Here is a 9,789-nt window from a genome sequence, read left to right as displayed (position 1 = left end):
ACGTTCTGCATATGAAATACACGTTAGCGAATTAGCTAATTAGCTGAGCGCTTGGCGCCAACTGGTAACATCTCAAAAACACCAAAAATAAAGGTTAAACAGTACAAGAGGTTTCCTCCACCTCTTATAGACGCACATGGGTCTTAGCAACACACTCAGGACGTTTTTCAATTGACATGACTTGAAACTACTGCTGGAAAACTTAAAGACAAGGAGCAACGAACTATCTCTGTTCCCCTCTCGCTCTAAAAAATAACTTGCGCACAGAAGCGCGACTGCCGGGTCCCTGCCTGTCCCATACACAAATTTATTTTCCAGTCTTGAAAAGGAGTAAATGTCTCGCTCAGTAACCGGCAGCATCCATCATAACATTGTGCGCAAGTCCGTTAAAGTTGTCTGGGCGGTAGAAGTGTCTTGAATTTCGTTCCGCAGCTGATATTAGGGAAAATCATCGTTTTTGAACATTTATGAATCGTAATCGAATCATCACATGTCAAATCGCGATGTATATAATAATCGATTTTTTTGGCACTCCCTTAGTTACCAACAGCGTTATTCTCGTCAGAAATGATTAATGTAACTAATTACTTTCCCCATTTTTGCAACACTGTTACCGTTACTGAGGATGTGAAGGCGCGCGTTACTACAATTTGGTTGAATGACGAGCAAAATGTCTTAGAGACACTGAGTGAGCAGAGCAGTAGGGGAAGGGGGTTGTGACACCTTTCCAAACGCGACACTAGGCTAAAGCGTTAGCATAGCACTCGCGTTCTTGCTAGCAGCAGGATTTAACGTGGCGAGCGTCTTCTTAAACTCTCGGACAACTTGTTTTTTTACATACAGTTTGTGGCGTTCAGGTGGTTATAATTAATTTAAAATAATAGACTGTTTCCCTGTTCAGTATGCATTATCATCACCAAGTGGGTGTTGTCCTTGTAGATGCTACAATATAATAATAATTTGTTTTTTATTACCAAAAATAGTCACTTGCCCTAAACTTTTTTTGAATGACATATCCATAAACCTTGTGGGTTTTTTTGTTTTGTTTTTGTTTTTAAATCAAAACAACTACAGCAAATATAGGAGAGGGAAGAGATTCAGAGCCTCACCTGTATATTGAAAAATATATCTATATTTGATTCTACAGTCACGGTTCTGTACGTACAGTACCTTGGTACGGGGATCACGGTTCGGTGCAGGTTCAGTACAACAGGAAACACAAAAAGGCTTTTTTTTCTCACAGCATTTGAAAGTTGAAGTTTGTATACCACTATACTCTCATAGACAAGTTTCCTGAGCGAAATATGGGCGGCGCCATCTTGGAAAATTTCTGCTTTGAATTTCCGGATTAGAAAAAAACTCATGAGTTGCGGTTGAAGTTAGCATTGTGTTGACAAAGTTGAAACTGCAAAATCAAGCCAAAGGAACCCACGGAATCTCTAAAAATTGATTCAGCACGACGTAGATGAGACGTAGATGAGATTGTTTGATTGATTGATTGATTGTTTTTATCACTTCATTAATTATTCGTGGACAAAATTAAAACAAGCTGTCAGCCTGTGTTGGCGTGAGGTATAGATTGATACACATGCCACTTGAGTTACCAAAATGAGGTGAAATTACAAATTATATTACATTTGCAGAATGCAGAAGGGCTGACATGGATTTTATTGTTACAAGGAAATACTACATGGTATGTACATATAAACTGAAATATTATGTCATTCTTTTCATCAAAACATTTGGACAACGTGATTTCATTTCTTATTTTATTTGAAACGATTGGTGCATGTGCAAAACAGGTCAATAAATCACAATTTATAAAATTATTTGAAAAACAGAATACGACAATGTGATATCAGACAGCAGAGATCCGGAGCTTCGCCAAACTTTCACCTGACATTATGGCCTCCAGACAGGCTTTCTCCTGATGTCCTCAGTAATTCCAGCTCCAACAGCGTATCTTAAAGTTTCTGCAGTTAAAAAGCTCGTAGCTGGATCTCGGGATCGAGCTGACGGTCGGCCGCGAGGCGACACACCGCATCCAGCCCCAGCCTTTCGGGCGCACCCAGGTAGAACGACGCAGTCTCAAAATATGTTCATCAACGTACAGTATGTTTGCTGTGAGGCACATCAACTTATCTTCCCTTGCCTAACAGCGTTTTTCACCCGTAAACAAACGAACAAAAAACTTGTAACACTTGCGTTCATGCGTTGACATATTTGTGCCATCTACACATACTGCTTAGCAACAGGCTAGCAGCGGATACAGTAATTGTAGTAAATACCGTAGTGGCCCGAATATAAGACGGTGTTTTTTGCATTGAAATGAGACTGAAAAAGTGGGGGTCGTCTTATATTCATGGTCTAGAGGTTATACTCATTCACGATGCTAGATGGCGGCAGATATCTGCCGCTATCTAGCATCGTGAATGAGTATGAGAAGCGATGTTCTGTCATGTCAGATCTCAGCTACTCTCAAGTTTAACCAGTTTGCATTATTTTATTGTGATTTTTTTTCCTTATTCGGATTTGTTTCAAGTTACAGTTACACTTCACTTTAATGGTTAATGCAGTTATTGTAATTTTGTTGTTTTAATAGATTGGTTTATTTACATTTCAAAAACCAGAAGCCATTCATTTACGAATGTGATTGCACTTTAGTTCACATATTTAAATGTTCATATATTAAGATAAGAATGAGGCAAAATAACATGCTGTTTCTCTCAAATATATTGTTATAATCATTTGTTTCAGATGTACTGTAATTATTTTCTGTATAAAAATTAATTTGGTGTTCAAAAAATCTTTTTTCAAACTTTTTCATAATTACAATTATCATCGTAATAGAAATATCAAAGGCAACAAGTCGTTTCATGCGCAAGATTTTAGCTTTAGTATTTTTTTAGCACCGGACACATGAAAATGCAGGAATTTGAAGAACATACCTTCCATAACACAGCGGCAACATGGCTACAAAAACACCCGGTCTTTGTGGTGGCATGAGCTTGGTTCCACATCTGCCTTCATGAACATGTTGTCCTCCCCTGTTGTGATGATGGCAGATGGATGCGGTATTTCCAAATTGTCTTTTTAAGGGATTTTGATGGGTAATGTTACTCCAGCTCCACTGTTGCTTTGGATGAAAAAAAATCTAAAACACAAGTTGCTTGCAGACAAGGAAGTAAAGCAGAAGTACCTTGGAAACTTGTTTAGACCAATCTAATTTGATCTCTCGCAACCATATCTCCAATATGTGAAAAATAATTCTACCCCCCCCCCCCCCCCCGCCCCCCATAAAAACACTAATATAATGTTGCACCGCTTAAAAACGTAGAATAATGATATCACTAAATAAAATCTATAAGAATGACGTTGTTTTAGCCACATTTTTTGCCTCTATTCAATGGACGTGTTGGTTTCTTCTAGTGTGCACACCTTGAGCAACTGGGGGCATCATAACGCAGCTGTATGATTATTCATGAAGGAGACGCCTATTAAGACATTTCAACTCACAATGAAAATCTGACAATTGGATGAAAGACAGCCTGTATCTTGAAAAGAAATTTGTAAATCATGTCCCTTGTCTCTCAAGGTACTGCTGTGGTTGGGGAAATTATATTTTAGCATAATCGTGACAAAAAACCGACCACATTTCATGCATGGACAATTGTATCGTAGTTTAGAGTATATTCCTTGCATGTCTTAACCTTTTTTTCCAACTGGTTTGTGAATGACATCTGCCTTTGTCATTCCTTACCTCACTCCAGTCCTTTTTCTTTTTTAACAAGATTCTTTCTCAGAAGAGACAAGGATCGAACCTTTTATTGCATTCCCGTAAAATACTAGAAGCCTTTCCTGGGAGGATGAAGTAGCATTTGTCAGAGAGATTAAAATGATTGACTTCTCGTAAGACTTCAAATAAATAATGCGTGAAGTTCTGGCAATGAAGTCAAAGGTTGGATTATTTCAGAAATAATGCCATTATAATACAAATGGGATAATACTGCAAGATTCCAAGCAAAAAGTGCTCACTACAGAGATGTTTACACAATAATTTGATTTAAATAGTGTTGTTATTAATATAGTTATACCGGTAATACCATCCTATTTAAAAAAAAAAAAAAAAAAAAATTGTATTATTAAGACAAAATGGCGTGTATCCCCATTGTAAAACAGGGTGGCGTGGCTCAGTGGTAGAGTAGTTGTCTGATTGTCTGATGATTTCGTCTGTGTTAAATTCTGCTTTTTTCATTCTTCATAAAGCACAGAATTTAGTTTCTTGAACTCATTTGAGTCAACGTTTATTGCAGCTCCGCAACTCGGACCATAACAAACGTATGCACTCAGACTTCCTGTGTCCGTCAACTATATCTGTCCCTCGGGAAACTCAAACCCAAATAACAATAGTTCCTATTGTTACTGTCGTGTCGACAGCGATGAGCTCTCACGGATTTCCGACTTACATTCTCACTTTCATTTTACCGTATCAATCCATGGAAGAAACATTTATTCATCATGATGAAACGAGCAACTTATACAGCAGCCTTTAAAAGAAAAGTCACATCTGTTTTATTTTCTCCTAGATTCTGGTAAGTTGGAGAAGTTGTTAAATCATATTATTACCGTAAATATTGTCAGTTTATGGTAATGTTTTGAACTACCAATGTGCTATGCTTGTGCTGTGTTTCACCAGTCAGTAAAATGACATTTCTGTATCTGTACACGAGCTCTGTTTTCTTGTATTCTTCTATTTATTGGTGCTAAAATTAGGGTGTGCCTTATAAACGGGGACAATAATTTTCCCTAGATTTTACAAGTAAATTTGGGGTGCGCATTATACATGGGTGCGCCTTATATTCGGGAAATTACGGTATACTGTTATATTAGTAGAACACAAAATGAATCATGCTGTCACAGTTGCCAGGTGTGAAGAACAGAAAAGTTAGGTCTCTTTCAGACATACAGTACGCTGGAGGCTGGTAATGTCCCGGTATTTACACGGGTCGTGCTCAGGTCTGAAACTAATTTCCCGGGTTGGTTACTTGGACATTACCTGGAATTCTACCACCTGGTGACCTAATCAAATGTTCGGATCTTTTCCATTTTGCTTTTTGTCTGAGGGGTATGTTCCTTATCAGCACAGAAGCGGATGACGTAGCAATCACATGACTATGCTACATTTCCAAAATTTTCTTTACTTTGTCACACTCTATTGGTCAGATCATTTTTTGTTACAGAGGGGTCGTGGAAGAGTTCCCGACGTTGCACCTGTGACCAATTCAAGCTCATCAAGACCGTATTTAAGCCCAGCCGATCCGAGAGAAGGGTGCCGAGATATTAACTTGCCGGTCGCCATTCGACACCTTGTACTCTCGAGTCTCGTGCGTTTGCTAGCTTGTTCGTCTGCCGCCTTTGTTTTGAAATCCTCTACCTTGTGCAGGTATTTGATTGTGTTTTATTTTGTTGTCTTATTGGCTCTCTGTCTACCGCTTAGGTTAGTATTATTGAACACTGTTGACCTACTATCACGGACACTTTTCATTAATTCGCTCTCTTTCCACGATCGTGTGTATTTTTGTTTGTATTTAATAAACCCTTGAACGCATCGAAGTCCAACCTTGTTTCTGCAGTTGCGGAAGCTAACAGCCTCATAGACAGAATAACATTTTGACAAGCAGTAAAGAAAAACCTGTTAACTAACTTATTAACAAACTGCACCCGACAATCTTAAAACTTAGGAAGAGACTTACCTTTTGAATAGGACAGCGTAAGACACTGTGACTGAGCAAAGGCAGTATCAGTGTGATTTTGGATATGTCATTGTTCAGTCTGGTCTCTTACAAATGAATGCTACAATGAAATAATTTTAATTCTTCAGTGGATTCTAAAAAACGGAAATAGGCATGCCGTCATGCCCGACTTGCACACTGCATGAGAAAGCTGTGGATCTGGTTAAGTACCAGTGCATTTCTCTTCGTCTGAAAGAGTGAGAGCCGAGTAAGTACTGCTACATTTCTCTATGGCTGATAGCAGCAATCTGGGTAGAATGTAGGTCACATCACCCAGTAATTTTGCAGTATATTACGTCTGAAAGCAGCCTCATAGACAAGAAGGCTTATTCAGTCCATTTAATTATAAATTCATGGGGTAAGATACATAGTAGATTAAAAAAAAAAAAAAAAAAAAAGCGTTATACAAAGCACCTTTGTGAGGTGGTCTCGGCTGGCCAACGCGGCAGTAACAGACACAACTGACTCTGAAGGGTGGTTCAATCTTCAAGAGAAGGTTAACGAGAACAATACCCTAACGAAGCTTATCTTAAAGGGCGGGTGAATGCTTCAATGTATGAGCGTTTTACTTGGTTAAATTGTATTGAACACATCAGTCGCTGTCTCAAAACTCACGTTGCTCACACAAAGTCTCGAGACTCTATGACTGGCCCAAAAAAACTTGTTCTGCAAGGATTTGGACATTTTTTGTCAAGCGGAAGAACTTCTCCCCAGCTACTCGATCACGTCTATGTTTTTAACATTTCAGCGACGACAGCTTTTAAAGCCTAGGAGGATACAACCTTGGTTTTTCAAAGACGTAAGTAGATCCTTACTGGCAATTCGTGTCATGTTTGTGTGTGTTCTCAGTTATTTTTTTCCTTATGCAGCATCCGATTGAGCCAGATTGGCGGGGTAATGCTACACACCTGTGCTTGATTAGGGAAGCTCAATATTTAAAGGACATGAAAACACCTGGGGAAACGTTCATATTCCATCATTTATCCATTAACGCTTGCCTTTTGGATTCATATCATCCCACTTCGTGTAATTACACACATCACAACACCAAGAAAATGATACAAATTTGGATCGATTGTCAAGCTAAAATGATCGGCGCCCGAGATCCCGGAAATCTAGCATATTGTGTGCGTGACGTCACAACAAGGAAACAACCGGCTCAGTGCTTAGTACTGAATGGCGGCCATGATGGCGGACAATTTTGTTTCTAGTTGCAGCGACGAATCCGACGTAACAAACGTTCTTCTAATGGTGACAAGGAGAGTTATGAACCTTTCTTTGGAGTTTTGGGTTATCAATTTGAGCCCAAACGAAAGCCAATGCAGCTTAACGAAAGGATCATTGAGGGGAGCAATCACACTGATGAAACACCGGCAACAGATCGTGTGGGAAACACCGAATGGTTTGTTTTGCATTTCTTTTTGTGAAGCTGATACACCGTGACCGCAAAATAAAGTAAAGTATAGAATAATTATCATTTATTGTGCTATCATAGGTTTTCGCTCTGCCAAAAGACACAAATACGAATGGGATTAGAGGATTTGTTCTATATATTTTACGAGCGATAATTTATACATGTGTCCAGTCCTATATCCAATGCGTGATATGAAAGAGTACTCACTCTGGCCATTTCGAGCTTGGCTGCTCGGCCCCTTTGGTTAGCCTGGGGTGGTGGGGTAGTCTCATCAGAGCCAGTCATCGTCCTCTTTCTTGATATCTTGGGACATTTAGGTGGCTGCGCAAGTATTGTGGGCACCGCTTCTGCTTTCAGCAGCCATTTCTTAGCAAAACCTGATTTCATTTGTCCATAGTTCGAATAGCTTTCAGGTGTAAAATGCGCACCACACAAAACCGTGCAGGGGGCTGGGTCTGCAAAATTAACCCTCTTAGCACGAACGAAGTTTACTCATTGTCTGCGTAGTCCAGCTCTTTTTCTTCCGTTCGGGAACTCATGGGTACTACATTGCGACAAATGGCTATTTGTACACCACATAGCATGACAGGTTTGAACCATTTTAGCGATTTTTTGATAAAACACGAACGCAACTCTCTCGTCGATAAACAACGATGGCACCTGCCTCGACCTTTTGTTTCCTTGTTGTGACGTCTCTGCCCCATTCGGTTGTTTCCGGAATACTTTCGGAAATGTTCGTAATTTTCAATCTATTTTCGATAATTGCTAATGAATGTGATTTTTGTTGTTGTTAACTTTATTAATATTTGTTATGTTGCCACATAACGGTTCTATTGATATGTCACAGGCCCTTAGTATTACATTACCCTTTAAGGAAGCCTGTCACCATCTGCAAGTGTCGGACTATTGCTTGCTACTTGCCTTGCTAACCGCTGTGTGCTCATCGTCATCCTCTGTGCTTCCCGACATTCTACGGTCGTGTTCTGGTTTAATCATTTTTTCTTTTTTGCTTTTTCGGACTTTGTAGTTAGATTTTTGTACTTTGTTATAGTCGTGCCTTCTAGCGTGCTTTCTTAGTTGTACGTTGTTATACTCACGTTTTTGGAGCACTCGCTTTGTTGTACTTATTAAATACAAACATTCACTCTACCTGATCTCCTGGTCTTCGTTTGAGATCCACATCAACGTTTGTAACAATTTGATACGTTTATTACTTGGTCGCGACCTGTTTGTTGTTGTTGTTGTTGTTGCTTGCCTGTCATAAGACAGCTGACAGGTTGTCTATTCATGTCAATTTGATACATTTATTACTATAACTACTCTTCTGTTTTTGCAATTGCTGATAATTTCTGTGTATCACAGAATGACTGGGGAATAAGGGTTCTGAGAGAAATCACGATTCTAGACATAGGCCTACCACTCTTTATTTCGTGAAGTGTCGAGCTGCCATCAGACGTCATCACTGCTGTGCCGAGCAAATACTCTTCATCTGACGCCTCAGGCTGAAAAATGTAGGAATTAATTGTAGATAATCTTTCCTGGGGGCCGTTGCCATCGTTAGGGTCATGAAAGAGCGTTCCTGAATGGTTACTTTCGGTGGAATTATCACTGATATCATTGCTGCTGCTATGCTTGCTGTGGATTGTCTTCTGTTGTATTTGGGAATTTACATCAAACTTCCAAGTTTGGGAAGGGACTATTAAGAGAGTTCCAAAAAAACTAAAGAAAAAACACAAACTCTTTATATCCGTAAAATTACACCGAAATCCGAAAAGCTCTGTAGCTGCCCATTAAGTTCCATAGGTAGTAACGGTGTAACAGTACATGTATTGAACCGTTTCGGTACGTGGTAGTCGGTTCGGAACGGACGCGTACCGAACGAGTTTCTGACGTAATATAACCCTTACTTTTCGAGGCTGTGAGTCGATCGGGTTACAGTTTCTTTGTGTAGATTATATTTACTCCGTCTTCTCTAATATAATGAGGACCAACATGGTAGGACAGTCCAGAAATGTCAACGCGCAACAACGTGGCCGCCATGAGAACGCAGTGAAACGCGGGCGTTAGAGTCAATCAGCCAATGCACACCAGTCACAGTGCGGCCGTGTGTTAGAAGCGTCCCAGAAGCGGCTCATCGTGACGCACGCCAAAAGAACGGCAGAGTTTAGTATTTGACACGAGACGCGGCCCTCCTGCGTCAATACTACTAGCTAGGATCGGGCCGGAAGTCACTCGTGTAATAATACGGTGGATCCGGTCGATTTTCAAACTAATATGCAATCGTAACCTACTTTTTGAGTCCATCAGATCTCTTGAGTGGTAGATCGGGGCACAGTTGACTTGTCTTTGTTGATTTACGGCTGTCTTCTCTGCTATAATAATAACCAACACGGGCCCATGGTCAATACAAAGCCCTCCTACCACAACAAAACAAGTAGGAATTAATATTCACATAAGAACTGAAGTTATACAACATAAAATATACAATATAAATGAATACTACATCACATTTGTAAAATATAAACACATAATAAAATAAATACTAGCCCATTTAAATAAAATAAATTGAAATGAGCTAAAACA

This window comes from Corythoichthys intestinalis, chromosome 17 (assembly GCF_030265065.1).
Source record: "Corythoichthys intestinalis isolate RoL2023-P3 chromosome 17, ASM3026506v1, whole genome shotgun sequence".
In the NCBI taxonomy this organism is placed as follows: Eukaryota; Metazoa; Chordata; class Actinopteri; order Syngnathiformes; family Syngnathidae; genus Corythoichthys; species Corythoichthys intestinalis.
The sequence above is the reverse complement of the archived record's forward strand: the minus strand, read 5'-3'. Positions refer to the sequence as shown.